Raw genomic sequence first — 23,411 nt, 5'->3', positions numbered from 1 at the left:
TTATACTTAAGTACAGAGTAAATGCAGTTAGTTTTATATTCATTGAGAAAAAAAGTGGGTGCGTTAATTGTTTTTATTTCCTGTGATTACATAAGATTTATTTTCATTTTTCATTGTTTGGAAAAAAAAAATAAAAATCTACGTCGTGCGTAAAAGCCTGCGTGATGACGCAGGCGGCGTGCTACGCGGGGGCGGGGCGCGTGGCCAGCGGCTGTCGCTGCAGCGACTACGGGCAGAAGGAGACACACTCAGAAACAGTGTGGCAGTTTGAGGACACGGCGCCCACAACAGTTGTTTGTGGTACAAAATAAACGGATATTTTATCGCGACACGCAACTGCTAAATTGGTAAGTAATGACTATGTACGGGGAATTTTAATTCAATTGACGCGAAATGATGACGGGTTACACCGGCTCAGGAGAGCTAACGGCTGCGGCTTTGTCAGTGTTGATACTGTCTGCTGTAAGTTCGGAAACGGAAGCTAGTTGAGTATTTTTGAGTTAACAGGACAGAGGTGACTCATATTTTTGTCACATAAACTTAACAACGGGAGAGGACAGAGAGCATCTGAGTACATAAGACCAGCGCCAAGGCATAAAAGGATGTTGGTGGTCAAGGAGAAGGACAGAGAAAAAAGCACGTAAACGGGTAGAATACTGGTCGTAATTCGGGTAAAGTATCATACAATATGAATAATCCCCCATATTAAAACGCGTACGTGGTTCCTTGAGTGTGACAGCCGGGTCACAGCCTGAGGTAACACCGCTGCCGCTAGTATTACGTAAGTTAGTTAGGAAACGGTGCATTTTCCTCCCAGGGTGTGTGTGTGTGTGTGTGTGTGTGTGTGTGTGTGTGTGTGTGTGTGTGTGTTTGTGTGTGTGTGTGTGTGTGTGCGTGCGTGTGATAGACAGTGTGTGAATTCAAACATGCACTATTTATTGCCATGTCACGGTTGGACATGCTTGTTGATGTTGTGCCTACAAATCATCCTGTTAACCACACACACACAAAGACACACTCTGTACCTTCGGTCATGGAGCATTACTGATTTTGCTGAGTCTATAGAGATACTTGTGTGCGTGTGCGTGCGTGTGCGCGCGCAGCATGCCCCGTCTGGACGCTGACCGTGGACGTACGCACGTGCTGAGTCTGTGTGCGAGTTTTTTGCACGTCGTCCACGCAGTTCACCTGCGGTCCTCCTCCTTTCCGCGGCTGGTTTTCGAGTTTCGCCGCGCGGCCGTCCAAGGTCAGCTGGACCCTGATTTTTATTTATTTATTTATTTTTTTTCTGGAGGAGCTGGTGATGCTCTTTATAAGGAGGAGAGTGACCTGTTTGAAAATGAGGCCTCCGCCGTTGTGCTATAACGAAGTGTTAAATTATGACTCTGAAGAAGGCCTCAGTTGAGAGTGATGTAGAGCTTCGCCTGTGTCCTGGTGCCGGGAAACCAACTTTATGAGGCTCGCCGCGTCTTTTATGGTATGAGATTTAAATGTTTACAAGTTATGACACGCATTCAGATAGGCATTTAGCAGATATAAGCAGGAAGCCATCCTCATACTTTAAGCAAAGTGAAAATTTGTCTCGAAAGCAATAAGATATTGTTAAGACAATTTTGGATATTGGCAGAGCTAGGCATCGAACCTCAGTGATTTTTGGGTACCCAGCAAAATGCGTTCATAGCGCCAAGTATCAGGCTGTCAAATAATCAAAGCTTCAATGTCCGGTCAAATTTCTAGTCTTTATAATGATCTGATCAGGAAGTTCCTGATTCAAATCAAATATGAAAATATTCGAAGATTTTCATTCCTCTGCATCTTTGTTTTGCACCATCCTGAGCCACTTTTTCTGTGCTGGTTTTTACCCAGTGTAGTCTTGGAAAGCACCACTATTTCCATTTCCTCCTGCATTTCCACATAAGTCATTGCTTGTCACTCTGCGTCTCCCCGCCCCAAACATCAATCTTTCTTCGGCTCAGACCCTTAAGTTTATAAAATGACACGGTATGATTTTAGCAGCCAGTTTTTCAGCTGCGAGAACTCTCGAAACAGATTTGATGCGGGAACTGGCACTTTGAGAGATGAGGTGAATATTTTAAAGGCTTTTTCTACTCTGACAACAATAATATTATCATAGTGTCAGGATGTTCTTGTCGCCTATGGTGTATAGTGGTTTGAATCCGGTTAATGACCTTTTCAGTACAATAACTCACTTTCTACAGGTATTGTTAATTTTTTTTTCTCTGTCTATCCATTTACTGGCAGCATGACGGAAATTGAAATCAGTTACTCATTTATGTCACCTATCAAGCGAAAATGCAAAACGTTAGCTGGTTACAGCTTCTCAGATGTAAGAATTTGCCACTTTTCTCTAGTTTGTTTATATCTAAATTGAATATTTTGGGGTTTTGGACTGTTGATTGGATAGAACGCACAACATAAACGTGTGAACTTGAGCTCTGCGAAACCTTGATGAGCATTTTTTACTTATTTCTGACATTTTAATCGATTGATTTAAAAAAACAAAAAAAACAAAAAAAAACAATAGATCAATCAGTAATTACAAAATAGTTGATAGGTGCAACTCAAAGGTGTTGGTATCAACAACCAGACATCTGTTGGACATTAACTGCAAGTTGAACATCAGTGCAAGTCAGACAGTAGTGGTGACTTTTAGGGCTGCAACAAACAGTTATTTTCATTCTCGATCTATCATTTAATTGGCTCGTTTATGCCCACTGTGATCTCTCACAACCCAACATATTCGAGTTGCTTTTTCCAACCAAGAGTCTAAAACCCAAATACATTCAGTTCACCAACATTTATGACAAAGAAAAGAAGCAAATGTTCGTATTTGAGAAGCTGGAACCAGAGAATATTTGGCATTTTTGCTTGGAAAACAACTGAAACGACTAATCGTTTATTTAGTATTTAGTTACTGATTAATTTTTCTGTCAGTTGTCTGATTGATTAATCAGCTAATCGTTTAACAAAAGTGACTTTTGTAGCTGTTTGCTTTGATTGAACAGGTTTCAGATGGAACGTGAACCGTATGTGGTGTCAGAATTTGGTAAAACAGGCCACTGACACTGTAGGAGCTGTATTGATGGGTTGTGATTTGATTTGAAATCACATTTTATGTTTGTGTGTGTGTGTGTGTGTGTGTGTGTGTGTGTGTGTGTGTGTGTGTGTGTGTGTGTGTGTGTGTGTGTGTGTGTGTGTGTGTGTGTGGCGCGCGTGCGTGCGTGTGGTGACTCATCAGACTCTTCCACTCAGCTCCTTAGGGTAGAGCAGAAGCCTGTTGATTCATCCTCATTTGTATCTTCCTCTGTTTCTGCCTTTCTTGCTCACGTCAAGCGACATATACGCAGCGAGCAGATGTGTGACGTTAAGGACAGATGTTACCACTTGCTGTGTCTTATTGCTGGTTTTTAGTAGATGGAGGAGGAGAAGCGTATAGTTTACATAATGTGGAGATTCAAGCAGATAGACATTCAGTGAGCTGTATCATCCTCTTCACAAAAAATGGATCGCTCAACAACAGTTGGGTCTCATCAGGTCACATTTAATAGAAATCTATTAAATGTGACCTGATGATTACACAATAATTACGCAATAAGGAGACCAGATAGTTCCATAACTATACATATAAAACAATTATTGATAATCGAATGATCATAAATAAATACATTAAATTATAAGAGAAAATTGAGAATTAAATGTTAAAAATTAAAATTAAAAATAAACTGAAACATAACTTGAATTTTTTTTCCCTGCATGTTGACATGTTTTTGAAAAATGGCAAAAACTGAACTCGAACGGGAACTTCCACTTAATGAATTTCATTCCTCCTTTATTTCAGCATTAATTTCACTATTATTGTTACAGCAAAAAATTTTAATTGGCTTTTCATTATCACGTGGAGTGATAAAACGTGGAGTAAGAGAAACACTTTTTTTAAAAATCATTTATTTGTTGAAAAAACTAGAAGGAATAAAGATTCAATACACAAATTAGGAATAATGGTGTGCGAAATTATCTTTCATAGGGTTTTTTTTTTTTTAATGTTATGTTGTTTTTATTTCTCTGCACCCAATTTGGCAACTTTATGCTCAGTTATTATCAGGAGACCCTTTCTCAGTATCTGTTGAGTCGCTAAACATGTTTAGACATTAAAATTGTAAGCCCATTTGTTAACACACACACTCAAAAGGATGTTATGTGTGTTTGATGCCTTTTCAGGCACAACTCCATTTTCTTCAGTTTCCCACACAGATACACACGTCTCTGTTTAAGCGCACATGTATTCAGCTGAGGTGCTCTGACTACCACTACATGGACACACTGGTCTGCTGATGCTGGCAGCTCTCATGTAACTGTCCATTTAATTATTGATGAGGACAGGGGAAAATGGAGAAGCATCAAAAGGGAAAGTGAAACCTGTGTGTGTGCGTGCGTGTGTGCGTGTGTGTGCGCGCGTGCATGCACGTGTGTGCGTGCACTGCCAAAGATGGGACCACCACATGGAGCATGGCAAAAGGTGATTTGAAAAAAAATATTTAAAAAAATATCTGTTGCATCACACATTTTAGTCCTGCAAAAATATGATTGATGTCGCTTCAATGGAGTTTTAAAGCTGATATTTGTTAAGTCTTTTTGGTTAATATACAACCATACATACATATGTAAAACAAAAAAAAGAATCAATATTACTTGTTCATTCTTTTCTACTCTGAGCTGTTGATCCGATCAATCTGACCGATGAAACGTAGAGATATTTAATTTAGCATAAAACCGAGAAAAGCAGCAAATCCTAATATTGGAGAAGCTGGAACCAGCATATACACTCAGTTGTTAGTTCATTAGAAACACTTAGCTAACACTAATGAAGTGTAGTATAACAGTCCTGCCCTAAATCCTCCCTCCATGAAGGTTATTCACTGAAACTATTTGAGAGAAGTGTTGACTGAGCCTCATTTTAGAGGATTCAGTTTGTGGAGCTGTTGGAATTGTAGTGCGTTATACTGACTGAGGTGTTTCTATTATTTTGTCCACCCAATGAGGGGAGGCTAAATAACAGACAAGTCCCTAGTGGAAGACCTGTTTTTGCTGCAGACCAGGGAGAGAAAGAGTTAATTTGCCCAATTGTTTGGAGAGCTGCAAGCTGTCGGCGAGAGAGAAAGAAAGGGAGAGAGAGAGAGAGAAAGGAGAGAGAGAGAGATGGAAAGAAGGAGCAAGAAGAGAGGGCGAGGGCTGGCTGCAGTCTCTTTGCCTCGTGACGCCATCTGCAGCGTGAGTTTGTTTACATCCGTCGGCAGCAGACAGAGCGGAGCAGACGTCCTCGGGTATGTGTGTAGAGTCCGGCTGCCATCATCATCACCCTGCACCTCACGCATTTGGATTGTGATGCCTCTTTTATGCTGTGACAGTGACATCTGATCTGTTTTGGGGCATTCGAGAGAAAATGCACCATCATGCTGTATGCTAATGGGTTATCTTTAAACCAATCGTGGTATTACTTGTTGGACTTCTGCAGTAAAAAATTTCAAAGGATGTACTGAGACATGAAAGATACAGGTTTGTTTCGCTACCACGGCAGCTGCTCTAGTACAGTTTTGGTTCTAGGGAAAGGGACTTGGGCATCATGGTTTACAGCAGTTGACAGTGTCAATGCAGTGTAGAGGCAGGTGAATGACTTCCACAGTGGCTTTTATTTTTGAGAAATGTTGCCTCCTTTTTGGATTAAAGCAGTCATTTTACCGGCAGGCAGTTACAGACAGAGAACTTATAGGTCAGGTAAATGTGAGATGAATGAAGATACATGTTAAAGTACAAGCTATTATACTGACAGACTGGCTTAAAATAAGGTTGCAATTAACAGTTAAATTATTATCACTTCATCTGATGATTATTTTCTCAGTTAATCAATTAATGGTTTGGTTTATAGAAACGTCAGAAAATAGTGAGAAATGCCCAACAAAGTTTCCAAGGATCCAATGCGATGTCTTAAAATGCCTTTTTTTTGTTAGAACAACAGTCTAAAACCCAAAATACATTCAATTTATAATGATATAAAACAGATGGAGCCTGTAAATTTTTGACTTAAAACTGACTTAAAAAACGAATCAATTTTGACAATCGTTGCTGATTAAGTTATTCATTAACGGTCTCCAAAACCCAAAGATATTTAGTTTTAGGGCTTCAACTAATGACTATTTTCATTAATCTGCTAATTATTTTCTCAGTTAATCAATTAATGCCCGTCACAATATCCTGGAGCACAAACTGGAGGCATCAAATATTTTGCGTGTTAGCTTGAAAAATTACCTAAATGATTAATCAATCATCAAGTAGTTGCCAGTTAATTTCCTTTCAACCAACTAAACAAGTAATCGACTAATCTTTAGAGCTCCATTTATCAGATAAGACTAAAACAAAAATCACTTAATTCCTCACAAATGAGAAGCCTGAAATGGGCGATTTTTCCTTGAAAAATGCCTTAAATGTTTAACTGATTAGAAAAGAAGTCTAACAACTAATTGATTAACTGACTAATTATTTCAGCTCTAATCATGAGATATTTTATACCCAAAAATTGTTTAGCAGAGGTGGTAGGACGCCCAGATCGCGACACATCTCATCATGTGAATTTAACTCATAGGTGCTGATATAAAAAAGCCACAATTGTATAAGATTTTGCATTTGTTGTGTGAAATACTATTGCTCTTTTTTTTCATTTTTTGTCATTATAGTATTAATTGTTTGTTATGTTTGCAGAGGTGGTCCTTGTTTCAGGCGTGGTTGTCTGCCTCCGCTGCTTTTCTCTCATACATGATCTTTATAGGAATAAATGTTTATATGTTGCATCTACGATTGAGCTGCTATCACCCCCAAACCCTTAACCTTGTTAATATTTTTTGCTGGTCATACGGGAACTATAACATATTTTGGAGCTGCTCTCTCCACATAACGTTCGATCAGAGAAATGTTTACAGTGTGAAATGAAGTTGTAAACGAAAGACCAGGAAATTCAGCCAGACTGCAAGTGCCCAAAAAGGCTGTGTCACACCGACTTCAGCTTGCCAAGGCAGATATGTGAGTACAGGCCTCATTCAGACAACAGCACAGATATAGTTGGATAACACATATTATAAAAGAGTTTTGGAAACAAATGATATATATAATGATGTGTGTTTTCTCTCATTGATGTTGAGAGGCAACAGTAAGTATAGGACGAAATAAGAGCAGTAACATCTTTCATTATTAAATCAGCATGGGCACATTTGTGTGAGTGCTTGTGACACATGCAGGTTTTTTTTTTAGCTTAGCTCCTTTTTGTGAGAGCACCCTGCAGCCCTGTGTTGTTAAACACGATGCCTCATACAAATGAGGCAGACAAATGTCCATCCGGGCGAACAGCATCGCTGTGGCACAGGTGGCTGAAACTCAGTCACTTGCCTCTCATGCAAATAGGAAGAGGTGTGAAACAGACCTGTTAAACTGCATGTTTTTCTTTCATTCTTAAGAGCTTATATATATATATATATAATATATAATAGTGCTTCTCAGTAGACCAAAAATACTTTTTTTGAGGTTTTACAAGTATCAGTTCAAGCATGTTGCACTGAAATTTTGTAATTGTCCTTTCACAAGAAACTTTTGCTCTTGTCGTAAAGCAAAACAACAGATTCTTGCAGTAATAAATATCTATTTTAAGCAACTGGAGAGAAACCTGTCTTGCACCTACTGTCTTTTCTAATGAGACTAGCTGACTTCATCGAGGTGACTACCTGGTCACTTGCACATTTAGTTTTTTCGTCTCCTGATTCTGATGATTCAGACCAGATGAGGTCATGATGAAATGGATCTTTTGTGTTGATGTTTTCTCCCTGAGCATGAACAAACAAATTTCACTTTGACAACTCCTGGGGCCATAAAATAATCTTATACGAAAGGAGAATACATGTGAAAGTGGAGTTTATCAATTTCACTTCTCACTTGCCTTAAAAACTTTTTTTTTTTTTTTACTTGTTTTGAAAATTGTTTTGAATCAAGCAACTAAACCTTGAAGTAAAGCAAACAATGTGAGAATTGGTCTACGTAATCAAAGGCCTGGAAGTTTTTAAACAATCTGATTTGCATCAGAACACAGTGGAACAACTTTACCACTTTTTTAAGACTAGTTACTAGATTATGGTTGCCTTCACACCTGTAGTTCAGTTCATTCGGTCCAGACTCGGGACAGAAATTATAAACTGTTTCCTTTTAGTTCTGGTCCATTTCATGCATCATTATCATTACATGGACCAGTGGCGAAAAATGAAATTCTTGGTGGCTAACAGCATGTCATGCTAAACTGTGACTTGTGTGTTTATTTATGTTCTCTATTTTCACAAAGAGCCCACGAGGAAACTGACTGATCGTGGCCACCAAATGTTAGCAGTATGTTGCTTGTACAGCACTACATCACTTCCTCGACAGTTCGCATCGAGAAGTTGGTTTTGACAACAGTTAAGCTTTCGAAGTCATGCTACAATTTAAGTCACCAACTAACAATTATTTTCATTGTTGATGTGATGTTAAAATGTCCTGTTTTGTCAGACCAACAGACAAAAAATAAAAACTAAAGAAACTGACAAATACACGCATTTGAAAAAAATGACTCAAAACAATTACTCATCCGAATAGTTAACTTTCTGTCAACCTATTAATCGAGTAATTGACTAATTGTTCCAGCTCTACTACAATTACACATCTACCGTCATAAAGTCCTGTGGTTGGTCTGCTTTGCTTCTCACCACCAGAGCTCACTTGAAAGTGGACCAAGACCCACCTTTTCAGGTTGTCTTGGTCCAGTTGTTCAGCACCAGAGTTCTTTAACGCCATCTTAAATGAACCGAACCAAATGAACCTCCTCTGAAAGGATAACAGAGGGTAATGTTCTTTCAGAATTGATATACATGTAATAAAAAATAATTTACGATAAGTTTTTATTAACTCCATCAGAGTAGAGGAAATGGAGGAGACTAGCAATTACCCAGCAACCTAACCATCCTCATAGTATAAAGAGACAGAGCGAGTATCTTTGCAGAAACGGGGCTTGGAAGTTAGAAGACGAAAGGACGAGGATGAAAGCAGAGTTATCTTTGATTTAATCAAAAGGGATCCTTGAAGATATTATGTTTCCATACATCCAAAATGAAACGAGAGAGTACAGCATTTGGGACTCATGTTCTTTTAATCAGCTTGGTTAACCAGTGGCTTAAACCCTCTCTTTTTCATCAGCAAGTATTCATTGATTACTTACTTCGTATGGTGGGAACTGATGCTTTAAATCTTTCCTCAGAGCCAGTCAAAGAGAGATTTGAAACATGACCCTGCCAGCTCACTTCTGCTTTCAGCGTGCTTCTGCAAACACTTCAAACCGTTGGGGTTGTTTTTTTTTTTCTTTGTTTTGTTTTTTTTGTCTCCTGCCTCATGTTTGATTGCAAAATAGGTCCGTCTTTTGTTAAACCCACACTCCTGTTGCTCCTACAGCTGTACTAGAAATGGTTGAAGTGTGTGAAAATCCACCCATCTTCAGTGACACCTTGCACATTGGCTTCTACCGTACTTGCAATGTTCATTTTCAGTGTCAGGTATGGCAGGAAATCCCCCAACAGTAATGAGTGAGTTCAAGTCACGTTTTTTTATGTTATCTATCCATTAAATATCTAATTATGTTGTTAGTATCAAGATAATGTCTCATTACATTAGATGATCTTCTATACAAGATGATTTTTACAGTAATCATGTAAAATTATTTGTTGTTTCTTACTTCAACCAAGAGTGAAAGTGTTTTCGACTTTTGTAATGTGGCTGCAGATTTTATCTTCATTGGGGAACTGATTGGTGTGTGTGAGTCTGCTCTAGTACTTCTATCCTTGTGAGGACCTATTTGGGTTTTAGCCCTTGAGAATGAGGATATTTGAGTGGCTTTTTGAGGGCTAAGACTTGGTTTTCAGTTTTAGGTTGATAAGGTTTAGGTTAATGGTTTGGATTAGGGAAGCTGTTTTTTTTTTTTTTAAACTATATTTAATGCTTATGTATGTACTTGCTGTAAAGAGACATAAAATATCTGTGGCTCAAAGTAGACATGGGGTATTTATTTAAAAGTGTTATTTCCCGTGAAGCAGCTAGACTAGTGCTAGTGCAGCCAGCAGACAAAAGCAGACTGAGGGATACCATTGTCAGCCAGGCAGACTCTTTTAAGACACTTCCTGAAAGAACAGACGGAAGTGATGCTTACTTGAGCAAGAAGCAGTTTCACACCCACACGTACACACACACACAAACACTCACACATACCGAGAGAGGTTTGTCCTCTCCTTTTGTACCATTTATCTTTTGTAGTTAGCAGATGATAAAGTATTATGCTGTACAGTATTTCACTTTGTATTGCATTATACTGGAACATTACACTATGTTTGTCTTTTTAGTTTGATTAAACTTACTACACCTTAAGACTTTGGTCCTGGTTAATGTGGGAACACATGGTAACAGCAAGTGAAGTTTAATGCTACAGGAGCCGGTTAAAGCAGTTGTTCATAAGATCAAACTTAGCCTAGTTTTAAACGTGTTTGCTAAGTCATTATCGATTAATCTTTCTTGATAATCAGTTAGTTGTTTGGTCTATAAAATGTCAGAAAATATATAATTTTCTGCACCCCAAAGTGAAGTCTTAAAATATCTTATGTCCAACCAGGAGTCCAAAACCCGTAGATATTCATTTTACTGTCATAGAGACTAAAGAAACAGTCAAATATACACATTTGAGGGGACTCAAAACAGATAATTTATTATCAAAATAGTTGCAGATTGACCATTAATTGCAGCTCTGTATGTGAATAAAACAAAGTCATGTTTACATTTCATCTGCTATCTATTCTTTCCCTCCTTCAAAACTGTCATTTTAGGAAGTTATGTTGTAGTATAGGATCCTGAAGCGCTTTCTGTCCACATAGTTGATTTCTTTTGATTTTGACAGCTCTAAAAATGTTTTCAGATGTTCTGCGCATTATTAAAATATTTAATAACTTACACATTTCATAAGTTTTAGCTGCTCCTTCTTGTTGAGATACTCCCTGCAATATTTAAAACCTGTTGAGTGACAAAAAATAAAAATCACAGTTGTCTTGTTTTGTAGAGGAATTTTTGATGAGTGATCATGGTTAGAAGAAAGCTGCGTTGAGTTTCCTTTGGCTTCTTCACAATAAAAGCCACCCTATGTTTCACCAGTCAAACACTTTTACTGGGTGTGATTTATTTATTTATTTTATTTATTTATTTATTTTTCCTGGAATATTCAACAATTTTTGAGGTGTGATTGAGAGAACAATACATATGGTGAATCATGTTAGGAGGTATAAGTTAGTACACTGTCCCTTTTTAACGTAATAACGTCATGACAACATTGGGTTTTTATGATTTTATGTCAATATGCTGAAGTAGCTTGATTGGTCAGGTATTTAATTTTTCTGGATTATTCAAAAACAGACAATCTTGTCATGTTATTTTATGCAATAACAGTATCTGAATTGGTTTATGTCTCAATATATGTCAAAATTATGATCTAAAATCTAAACTGTAACCAAAGTTTTTATTTCTAATCGGCTGGCATAAAATCTTCCATCACAGTATGTGCACAGTTGTGCTATTTTTCTTATATTTTATGCCTAATTGATCGAGAAACACAAACCATTATATAATGAGATCATTATATAATGGTGTAATATGGGGATCACATTATATTGGTACTTTAGATAACACTTTCAAAATAATGGATGTGAAAGAGATGGCCAGACAGGTAGAATAGTTCACTTTTCATTGTATTGAGCTACAACACACATATAAGATTAAAATATTTATAACATTTTAATGGAAGAAAGACAAGAAAAACATAGTTAAGATATATATCTCGATAATTCCAATAACTCAACTAAATTACAGTATTGATATTCTACTGCTTTATTGCCCACCTCTACAATATATCCGGAAAGGGAGAGTCCGAGAAGTTGCTTAGGTTACAATAAATATCAGGAAACAAATTATTTCTGATTTGATTTCTCAACTAGTTTCACGTGAGGCTTTCAGCCTAGCTCGACTGGAGATATTTGTGCGATGAATATTGTCTGATTCAGTGATGCAAGGTCATGGAAAGCTCATGGTATTTACAGGTGGAGACTGTTGTCAGTAATTTTTGAAGATTATTAGTCATTTTTTCAGACTTGAACTCGAAAAAATTGAGAAATAGCTGGTTGTGTGGCAAGACTGACATGGCTGAGAGTGAGGGGGAGAAACTCAATATAGCTCTGTGTGTGTGTGTGTGTGTGTGTGTGTGTGTGTGTGTGTGTGTGTGTGTGTGTGTGTGTGTGTGTGTGTGTGTGTGTGTGTGTATATGTATGTGTGTTTGTGTGTTTGTGTGTGGTTGTTTTAGGGTGTGGGCGATGCTCATTTTCATGTGAAAGGGCTACAGCTGCTCTGTCCCTCTAAAGAAATTATTCATGCTTTATTCTAATGCTGATCCTAGAGAGTCCACACACATACAGGGAAAGTATGTGAGTGTTATTGGCTCAATAAAGCAACAAGGGGGCAACTTTGTGTTTGACAGAATTGTTGTATCTTTTCTAATTTTTGTCTGATTAGAAAGTGAGCAATAAGCCATTATTATTGCTCACTGAACAAATGCAGACTGGACTCATGATGTTGATATAATTGTCAAAAAATTGTCCAGAATTTGAAAAGATACATCTCATGCTCCATTTTAGCCATACAACTATAAAATGATGGGAAGAAACTAAAATACAACAAGCTTGTAATGACCATAGAAGACTTCTGGTGGAAATCTAAAATCTGGAACTGACAAATCTTGACCTTTTTATATCAAAAGCAGACATATGAGCCGTAATTTCAAATGTAAAACCTGCCATTTCATGTCTTTTCAGGTTGTGAACTTCTGCTTTCCTGTCTGGAAGATCATCCTCACTGAACCTGGATCAGCTTACTTCCTCTTTTCCTTCATCCCATCCATAAACTGTGAGTACACATAAAATGACTCTAGATCCCAGAGGCCTACAGCCTCAAAATATCATATTACTAGGGCTTCAGCTAATTATTGTTTTCATTATCGGCTAATCTGCTGATGATAGAAAACAATAGCAAATCCTCACATTGGAAAAAGCTCTTTGGTCTTTATTTGATACTGTAAATGACATACTGATTAATTGATTAATAATTTTTCTACGTGTTACATCTGTCAAAGGTAAATGAATCCCAATACTTCACTTGAAGCACTCTTAAATGCAGTTATCTCATGATAAATTGGAAATTGACAGATCTGTTTTTAACTTTTCAGAAGAAATACACAATTTACAGTTAATAAAATATGTTAGCATTAGTCCCAAATTCCTATTTTGTCAAATATAGGTGTAAATTATAGGTGTATCAATATAAATAATCCTGTCCATCTGGTTTCCTCCTCATTACTTGATCCATTTTTCTAGAAAACCTCTTCTATAGTTGATAGCACTGGAAGGACAATCTGTTGCTGACATTTTATGAAAAATTTTTACAAGACTAATTGATTAATCTAAGAAATGATCAGTGAATTTATCAGCAATGAAAATAAGCAGTAGTTGCAAACTCAATCAAAATACAATGATGAACAATCCGAGAAACCATGTGCCAGATTTGTTCCAATCATTTAGATGCAGTAGTTCATGAGAAAATAGTGAAAATGTTCAAAAATGTTAAGAAATTATTCTAAAAATTACAGAATATACAACCAAAATGAATCAGTTCTTCCTTGATCCATAGCCTAAATTTGCACCAAATTTTATTGAAATCTTTCAGCTAGTTTTAGAAATATCCTGCTAACTAACAAACAGATGTGATTCCAAACATAAGCATCCCGAAGCAAGGAAGGATGAAGTATTTTCACTGAAATGAGGATGTTTTAAGACTATGACAGTATTTTCTTGATGAACTTACACTGCTTTTTGAAAAATGATTTTGATGTTATCCATTACCTCCAGCTGGTTTAGCACATAAATGAAACCTGGAGACATCTGACAGAGATGTCTGTAATCGAACACTGTTTTGATGAATAATTTCTCCATATCATAACAGAATGCACTGCAAACCAGTCGAGCAAGAATAAAGATAATATTCTGACAGTCGTGTCATTGAAGGTTTCTCTAAACTGGCAGTGAATCCCAAGATAAAGGCCGGAGAGGAGACAGCTGCTGTACAGTCTTATCACGTTTTGCGTGTCAGTCTGAGCACGGTGGACGCGGTGATTTGTTGTTTGCATGAACAGAAAAGGTCCTTGTATCAAAACCGACTTTTGTGCTGAATGTGGAACTTATAGAAGGGATGAGGCTGAATACCTTGATGAATAGATTCCTAGTCTGAACTTGACCACATTAAGCGATAGACCATTACCCTGAGGATCCTGGATGGAATGTAACTTGCTTGTGCATTGTACTCGGACTTTTACAACAGGGTGCTCTTTTCAAAACTGATCACATATACAGTTTTTCAGTTTGTTAGTTATGTAAGCTTTCACATTCCAAGCAGTTCTTGAAAGTTCTACATAGTGTTAGCGTCCTACGGGCACAACAGTGTTTGGGAAAAAGATTTTTTTTAAAAAGGGAAAATATCAGGTTGGTTTGCTTTGTGTTGTGTTTCAACATACAACAGGTTCCTGTTCAACTTTTAGTATAAAGCATAATCCCCTGTAAACAGGTTTTAGTGTGGTCTTGGCCTGATACCTGCCGATAGAGAGCTGAAGTGAAATCGTAACTACCGGGCTCTGTTCTACAAATAAGAAAGCCTCATCCAAATCCCACTGACATTTGTAATAACGCTAATAATTAAAAATAGTATTTTGTGTGGCGTGCTTTATATGTTTAGATAAGGGCAAATATTCAATAGTTATGTTTTATACATTCATATTTTATTTTACAACTAGAAAGCTGAAAATAAGATATTAGAAGAGAGTGTTGGTGAGTTTCACAGGACAAGTTATGATGATGCAAGTACCGGTGCTGCCATGTTAGTGTTTGGGAGCTATAGTTTTTTCTCATCTCACAAAGTAATCATTGTTTAACTTTGTTAAAATAACAAATGTTTTAACTTTTATTGCAGCTTCTGTAGCAGAGCCGATTTGTCTTAGAATATAAAAAAATTAATGCAATCTATTCAATCAGTTACCACGCTTAACCTGTAACTACATCAGAAAATGTTCTTAAGAATCACTTTAGTAGCAGTCATATGCCTTATGAAAGACACTGACGAACAATGTTGTCTAGATCAAAAATGATTATACAGAACAAAAACGGTTGTTCATTATTGCCTTGTAAAAGCAATAATGAACAACCTGTGCTGTGAGCTGTAGTAAAATACAGTTTTGAACTATCCAAAGGAATTAAGATTACTGAATTTCAGCCATAATCCCTTTAAGCACTGCTTAGATCCCAAAGTAACCTTGTAGTACTGCCAGATCTCAGTCTCAGTAATGCAGTGCAGAGTTATCATGACCAAGCTGTGCAATGGAAACTTGCTTCAAAGTTTACTTGAACTCTAATCTAACCTGCCAAGTCGAACACCACCATACCACTTATAGCCAATGAAAGCCTTATATTTTAGAAATGAGAAGATTCTTAGAATTTTTTTCATTCTTGAAAAAAAAAAAATATTTTAAAAATCCATACATGGCTTTGAACTAATTTGCTCGGCCCTGGGGTCACAAGAGTTTTTTTTTTTTTTTTTTTTTTTTTTAACTTTAAAGGAACATGCTAACTCTTTATGAAGCTGAAAAAGATGAAAGCCCTGCATATTAGCCACAAATCCAGTTCTCAACACCCAAATAATTTTTATACCTCTGCTCCTGAAAAGCTGCTTGCTCCCTCTTGATGTTGAGTCAGGATCAAATATTATACCAATGATTAATATACTGCAAGAAAGTAGAATATACTGATAGTAGAGTTAACAAACAAGTTTAGTTTGTGCTTTTATAACGTACATTTAAAAAAAAACAAAAAAAAAACAAACTAAACTTAAATTGTTTTTTCCCAGTGTAACGTGCCACTAGGAGTTTGCCCTATTTTTACTACCCTAAGTCTTGCCTGCAGGTCTTCCTGTAAGGCTGCAGCTACAACCTGCAATTAAAGGGTAGAGCCTCTATGTACCTTGAGAGACGAAACCCGGGGCAAAATATTCAACTAGCCACTCACTGCTGTTTGTAAAACCTAATTACTGTGAGCTCATGGTAATATTTGAAAGCGACTTACGTGAACATAACATTTTTATCAACATTTCTCTTACCTTCTCTGGATTTGGAACTGATTTAATTGATTTGAAGATCAACAGAAAACTAATCCACAACTATTTTTATTGCATGATTATTTCAGTCACTTCCAAACAGAAGTATCAAACATTCACTGCTGCTGGCTGCTCCAATGTGAGGATTCGCTGCTTCCAATTTCTCTCTTATATTATCGTAAACTGGGTTTTGGACTGTTGGTTCAGCAAAACATGACATTTGAAGAAGTCACCTTAGACTCTGGGAAACTGGAATGGACGCTTTTTTTAAAAAAAAATTTTTTTTTACCGTTTTATGATGTTTAACGAACAATTAAGCTGATCAAGACAATAAGTTAGTTAGTTGCAGCCGTAAGCCAAAACCTATAGCTGTTCAGTTATTGCAACACTAGCTGTCACTCACCATCTGCTACGGTTTATCCTCAGTTGATAAGTACATTTCTGGGATGTTATGTTTATTTAATTTTGGAGATCATCTGCTGTTGGATATTGTGTGAAAAGAGTCAAGGAAGAACCATATCTGAAAACAGATGTAACCGGACGCACTCACACACTTAAACACAAAAAAAGGTGGTGATGCCTTGTCTTCAGTGTGTGAGAGGTCTCTTGGCAGAGAGGAAGCATGAAAATGGGGTTTCACCATGTATGGTCAACTGGACTCTCACTCTCTTGTACTCTGTCTTTCTTTCTCCCAATCTGTCTTTTCTTGCCTGAGGATGAAACTAAGACAGAAGCTCCGAACACATGGACATACAGTACATGCATTCAGTCTCCTCTCTCAGCAGTTTAGAGGCAAACACAAACAGGTTCAGACATTTTAACCATTTTGTAACTGTCCCCTATCTCCTTCACAAATCAAATTCACTGTTGTGGTGACAAGTTGACTAAAAAGAGTTTTTTTCCATTGCAATAAAACTTGCTGTAAGATCTTCATACTATATTAAATGACCTTTCATGAGGGATCTTGTTTTTCCAGTTTTCCCCTTTGCGCTTTAATGACTGCCGTTCTTAAAGCGTGTCTCTAAATAACTGATTTCACAACATACTGCAGATTTGCGCTGCCAAAATAAATGTTCTTTGAAAATTTCTAGACTGGTGGACTGAACATCTCCAACAATCCCCCTACGTAAACAAGTCATTCATCATGGCCTTCCAAAACAGCTAATTTGAACTGAGATAAAAAATTTATTCTTGACCTTGCGAACAAGTTTCCATTCAATAGCTGTTTTGCAGCTTTCAGTTGTATTGCATGATCTTCCTCAGCCCATGGAAATGCAGTCAGAATTGTAGATGTTCAAATATCCATTTTTCTGGGCACTTTATGGACTTCCTGTTCACCTTGGGTTAAAAGTTGAAATTGGTTTGATCGATTGATTCCAATGAGGATGATTGTGTGATACAGTCGAAAGCTTCAGAACAGCCACAAAATGGAAATTAGAGCTCCAACTCAGTACAAGATTTTTCGATTTATTGATTGATTTTTGTAGTCTATGAAACGTCAAAAAAGTGTTGCTATCACAACTCTTCCAATATCTTGTTTCGTTCAGTCATAATTCCAAAAATATTAGATCTCTGTATGACAAAGAAAAGCAGGAAATCGTCTTACTTCTCTCAAGTGAAATCAGATAATATTTGGCATTTTTTCGCAGTAATTGCTTGAAAAATGACTGAAAGAATTAATCAATTATATAAACAAATTGTTTTTCTGTTAATTGTCTTATCGATTAATCAACTAATCATTTCAGATGTGATTTGAGATGAGACTGTTTTACCAAGTCAAAAAACTGTCTCTGGAAGTTCAGTCTGATTTAAAAACCTTGTTGTATTTGGCCAGATTTTACAAAAAGCCATCAGGTTAGCTGAATGCATAAAACAAAAGGAAAAGAAACCCTTATGCCTCTTATGCTTATTGAGAATCCATTTTAAGGTAGCAAGTGATTCAGTTCTTTTGGTGACAGCAGAGCACAGATTCAGATACAATGACAGCTGAAACTTTTTGTTTTTACAACAAAACTTGTCAAATGTACTTAAGGGCTCCCAGAACTGCTACTGTTAATGGACTTTTAGGTCTGTTTATACCGCTAATAAACCAAAATCCACTTTGTCAGTCCTGGAGCTCTGGCCTGGATTTACTGTGACCTATACAGCGTTTGTGTGTGTGTGTGTGTGTGTGTGTGTGTGTGTGTGTGTGTGTGTGTGTGTGTGTGTGTGTGTGTGTGTGTGTGTGTGTGTGTGTGTGTGTGTGTGTGTGTTCGCCCCAGCTCATGTGACTTGCAAACATACACACGCCATGCAGGCTAAATTTAGAGCTCCCTTATATGGCAGCTTTTAGCGCTCAGTGAAGTTTCTGTTCAGTTGTTGATTTGGAGAGGAGTTTGACTGTCTCATTTCTGCTGCTCCTGATATTTTTTTCGGCATCCTTGTATTGTTTTGGCAAGAAAGTGGATTCAGGCTTGCCAATTACTTAATTGATTTGAGGTGTTAAATCTGTCATCTGTTGCAGGTCATGCGCAAAGGGATTTGCAATGAATGTGAGGTGGAGTTCTCTTTTTGCAGGATGCATGGTGAAGTGAACCTGTTTATTTATTTATATATATTTCAACTCTTTGGGGTCCACAGTTCTTTCTTTATTGTATCCAAAATAAAATGCTGAAAATATATTTCTCGATACTGAGAAGTATGACGGACAAAACTCACACCAGTAACTTCAGACAAATATCAGGAAGCTAATATCCATAAAAAGCATGGGGCTTGGAAATGGATGATGTGTAGGAACCCATTTTTGATAAGGAAAGTTGGAAGCAAGTGCATGTCTTAAGCCCTCTGAAACATTGGTGTTTTTTGGCTTGGGGAATGGAAAATGTGACTCAAGTTGGCTGAGAGGCTGGAACTTTCCTCATAGGTTTGGGAACAAAGACCAGAGATGTATTGAGTCTGCTAATTTTCTTATGAGCATCACTTTGGCTTATGTGTAAGTTGAAAAGCCAACAGTGGCAGCACGTTTACTATTTTCATTGTTAGCAACTGTAATAATATCCTGGTGAGGAACTTCCTTTTACATACACTTTTTTATTCCTTTATTCTTAACGATAATCATAGTCTCATTAGTAAATGCAGTCCTTTAACCTATCCTGAACCAAGTGGTGATTTGTGTTACAAGTCTGGGTCCATTTCATAGTTGAGGATATTGTTCTTTTTCACGCATATAACCATTTATATTTAGCAGGGAAATATTTCTGTCACTCAGTATAAAATCAAAGAACAAGAGTTTCTTTCTAATGCTGCCGTTTTACATCATTGTTACCCAATCTTGCAGCGAGAAATTCAGGCATAGAGGGCACCTAGAGAATAGTTTTGAATGCCATCCATGCCTTGGACTGTATCTGTATCTCATGACATTTGTCAGTTCAGTGCAAAATATTTGAGCTTGTGAGCTACAAAGAGATCAGAATTACACAAGGCAGGTTAAGGGAAAGCTTCAAGATTTCTGTGTAACAGCATTGAATAAATACTCTGCTTCTCTTCCTCATTGTAATCCCCTGCCTACCTTATATACACACACACACACACACACACACACACACACACACACACACAGTGACCTATGATTTTACATACACAACTCTTTTCTGTTTACTTGCTAGTGTCTCTGCTCATCAGCACAACACTCAGCAGCTCAGCTAAAAGGCCCTACAGGTTGATGGCTGAGTGTGTGTGAGTGGGGGAGAGTAGTATGACAGCTAGCTTTATGAGATCCCTGCGTTCGCCCCAGCACGCGTGTGTTTGACTTTGCCTCCAACCCCGCTGTCAAACTCATGTTGCTACATCAGTGTTGAAAAACTGCAGAAACAACTCAATGCTCCCTCCACAGATATGGCTAGTATGTCTCCTGCTCGAGACACATTAAGCTGTGTTGCTCATCTTCTCTTGCAATCTTAACATTTGTCTGTCTTACTTATTCATCCTCCTATTCCTCTGATGCTGGATTCTCTGCTTTTCCTTCTGCTGTACATTTACAGCTTAGTCGTTACTTCTGCCAAATGAGGTTCTGCACCTCTACTATGAATGTGGTTTTTTGTTTTGTTTTTGATATTACCAAAAAAAATTTTGAGTCTAAATCTTGCCTCTGCTTGCAGGTTTGATAGGAATGAAATCTTTGGGTGCAACAGAAAGCTGAGTGTTTGGAGAAGTTTGAGCTTCACTAAGCCCCTTGCTTTACAACCTCACAGGGGGCTTTGTTGTAAAACTCACAGATGGGAATTTTCAATCTTGGGAAAGTTACTACGACAGGAGTTATTTTATCTTTCATCATGACGATCTCGTTGGAAGATTCTTTGTCAAGGACTCAAGGCTGATCATGGACACATTTAGTTCTCGCAGTGGAAACACTTTAAATGGTATATTTTTCATAAATAGCGATAGTCTATGAGCTTCTTGTGTTCTTTTTTTTTTATCACTAAAACTACTTTAACTCATTGGACCAGGTGTTTAAGACACAGACCATGTAATGGCAGTGTTCCCAGTTCAAATCCAGTTGTGAACACATTATCCCCTCTGTCCCCCTGTTTAATGTCAGTTCTCTGCTTTGCACTAACAAATATCCAAAGGCAAGTAAAGCCCCCAATATACTCGGAATAAAAAAGAACTCCAAGATTAAACATATGGAAAGATTTTACTACTTAAAATGAATGTCAAGAATTGAACATAAAGGCAAGAGGAAAACTCAGACCTGCAGGAACAAGCACTTCCCGACTTTGAAACACCAGCACCAAGTAGATGTACAGATTTTGCCCACAGAGAAATGCAAAGTTCAAGTGCGCATAGATTGACGTAGTGTTCCAGATGTTTGCTCTGACAGATGTAGGGCACATGTATCTGAGCTGACCAAAGTGGGGCATATTCGGCACTGCCAGGAGATCAGAGATGGACCATATATGAGGAAGTAGGCCACCAACTATTAACCCAGAACCACAGTTAAAATAAGATCACTCTTTGTTCCTATTTGTAAAAGATGAAGAGTCCGTTTCGACAGACCCTCAGAAAAAACTAATTTTACTTTGAACTGACAGTTTGTAAGGTCAGTTCTTAGATGACTAGTTTAAATATTCTATATATTAACAAAAAAGTGTGGTTTTATCACCTTCAGTAGGTTGAGCATGCCTCTTAGTGAGCAGATTAAAGAGACTCTAAAGATAAATTAAATTCATATGAATTGTGTTTACTGTAACTTCGACCTATACCTGAATCACTGAAACACAATTTTCTGCAAATAGAGCACAATTCTACTAAAATAGACCATAGAGATCTCCATCTGTGTATTGTCTAACTAGACCACGGTGCTTCTCCATTTGAGCCTGTTACTGTCCCTTGCGTCTGCTGTCTTCCTACAAATAGGCTAATTGCTCTTTAACAAAATGGGACAAAGGGAACGAAAGCAGGAGAGACTGTAAGATTGGGACTGTTGCTCTTCATCCACAAGCTGAAACCTTCAGGGAAACAGATCCCAAAAGATTTCGATGGACAGAGGAAATAGAGCAAAAAAATAATAGATTTGGGGAGCCCAACAGTAGGCGTGCCAGATGATAGGCCTCAGACAAAAAACTCCCAAATTTAAGGAAAGGGGAAGGATGTAGAAGAGCCATTGAAGGGGAGACAGATGGACGTTAAGAAAAGAAGAACAAAAGAAATTAGGAGGAAGAATCCTACAGTCTCTTAGCAATATCAACATATGATCATATTTGCTCTTCTAGCGAACATGAAAAGGCACATAAAATGCAAATTTGTGGGATAACACACAAGGATGTATATAAACACCTTCCTGAAGCAAGCAACAGTACCAACAGACAAACATATACACCTGCCAGTTTATTAGGTCCACCTAGCTAAAAATAATGTTGTCTAATACAACAGTCCTGCAATATATTCTACCTTCATGAAGGTGCAACTGTTTTAGAGAGATGTCAGTTCAACTGGATGATAATTTTGGAGTGTGCAGTTCCTGGTGCTGTTGAACTGTACTGCATTATTAAGCGAGATGTATCTCTGTAATTAAGCCTACTCTCACTGGTATAAATAGGGTGAACAAAATAATATAAACGCCTGTCAGTTTAATGCAATAAGGTTCAACAGCACCACAAACTGCAGCCGCTGAAATGACCGAAACGTTATAACCTTCATGAAGGTGGGATTTATTGCAGGACTGCTGTATTAGACTGGATTAGTTTTAGCTAGGTGTTGAGTGTATATGTACAAATAGCTTCGCAAAAATGTGCACGCACTAACACGCACATGCACGCGCTCTTACACTAAAACACAGGAGCCGATGCTGAGAGCACTCAAGGACTCAGGAGGCTGACAGATGATGCTCAGTCACATGCTAAGACACGTGCCTCTCCATTTCTTTCTCTCTCTTCCAATCTATGAATATAAATATACAGTATATAGAGATATTTATACACATATATAAGCCATTTTCTGAGCTCTCACATGCTGCATCATATGACGGATTTGAGAAAATTTTTCCATTGAAGCCTTGGTCCATGACTATTCATCACCCACTCTCCTGTGAATACTCTCAAACGTTTTCCTCACATGTAATGTTATTAGAGAATGAATAGTGCTGCCTGTTCTGTAAAGTCTGACAGTGCACAGACATTGAATCACACTCATTTGATTCGTATTTGCTCACAAAAAAGTGTTTTGCTGGATATTCCTTTATTTGTCCAAGCAGTTTGCATGACACAGGGGGAGACGCCTATTCAGATTATTTGTGTTTGTATCTGAGTTTTTTTCAACCTCTTTTGTCCCGGTTGCACAACAAGGGTAAAAACGGACTCTTTTACAGTCTTTCATATCACTTTAAACTGAGTTTATTTTCTTTGTTCATAAGATATGATGATGGAGATATGAAATTGATTGCAGTGATCTTAGAAGGTTGAACAAGAGAAGCATTTTTCTCTGTCTCTGTTTAATTCTGTGCTGCCGCAGTCTTTACTTTAATCTGACGGCATTCAGTTGAGTACGAAGTGTTGCAGAAATGTTTCTAGGTCTGA

General features: G+C 37.6%; 1 protein-coding gene across 5 annotated transcripts in view; it reads left to right on the top strand.

Moving 5' to 3' along the window:
- The first annotated feature begins 198 nt into the window (after nt 1–198).
- The window catches only part of LOC120797970 (inositol polyphosphate-4-phosphatase type I A-like), a 56,740-nt gene continuing 33,527 nt past the window's right edge, over nt 199–23,411 (top strand). For 3 of the 5 annotated variants that reach the window (XM_040141824.1, XM_040141825.1, XM_040141821.1), the window contains exons 1-2: nt 199–347; nt 12,981–13,071. The gene's annotated coding sequence lies outside the window, so the exon portion shown is untranslated. Of the gene's footprint in view, nt 348–469; nt 782–1,366; nt 1,478–12,980; nt 13,072–23,411 lie in introns of those variants that run through there. The other 2 variants (XM_040141823.1, XM_040141822.1) reach the window with 2 other exon arrangements.

The sequence above is a fragment of the Xiphias gladius genome, chromosome 13 (assembly GCF_016859285.1).
Source record: "Xiphias gladius isolate SHS-SW01 ecotype Sanya breed wild chromosome 13, ASM1685928v1, whole genome shotgun sequence".
Classification (NCBI taxonomy): domain Eukaryota; kingdom Metazoa; phylum Chordata; class Actinopteri; order Istiophoriformes; family Xiphiidae; genus Xiphias; species Xiphias gladius.
The sequence above is the reverse complement of the archived record's forward strand: the minus strand, read 5'-3'. Positions and strand labels throughout refer to the sequence as shown.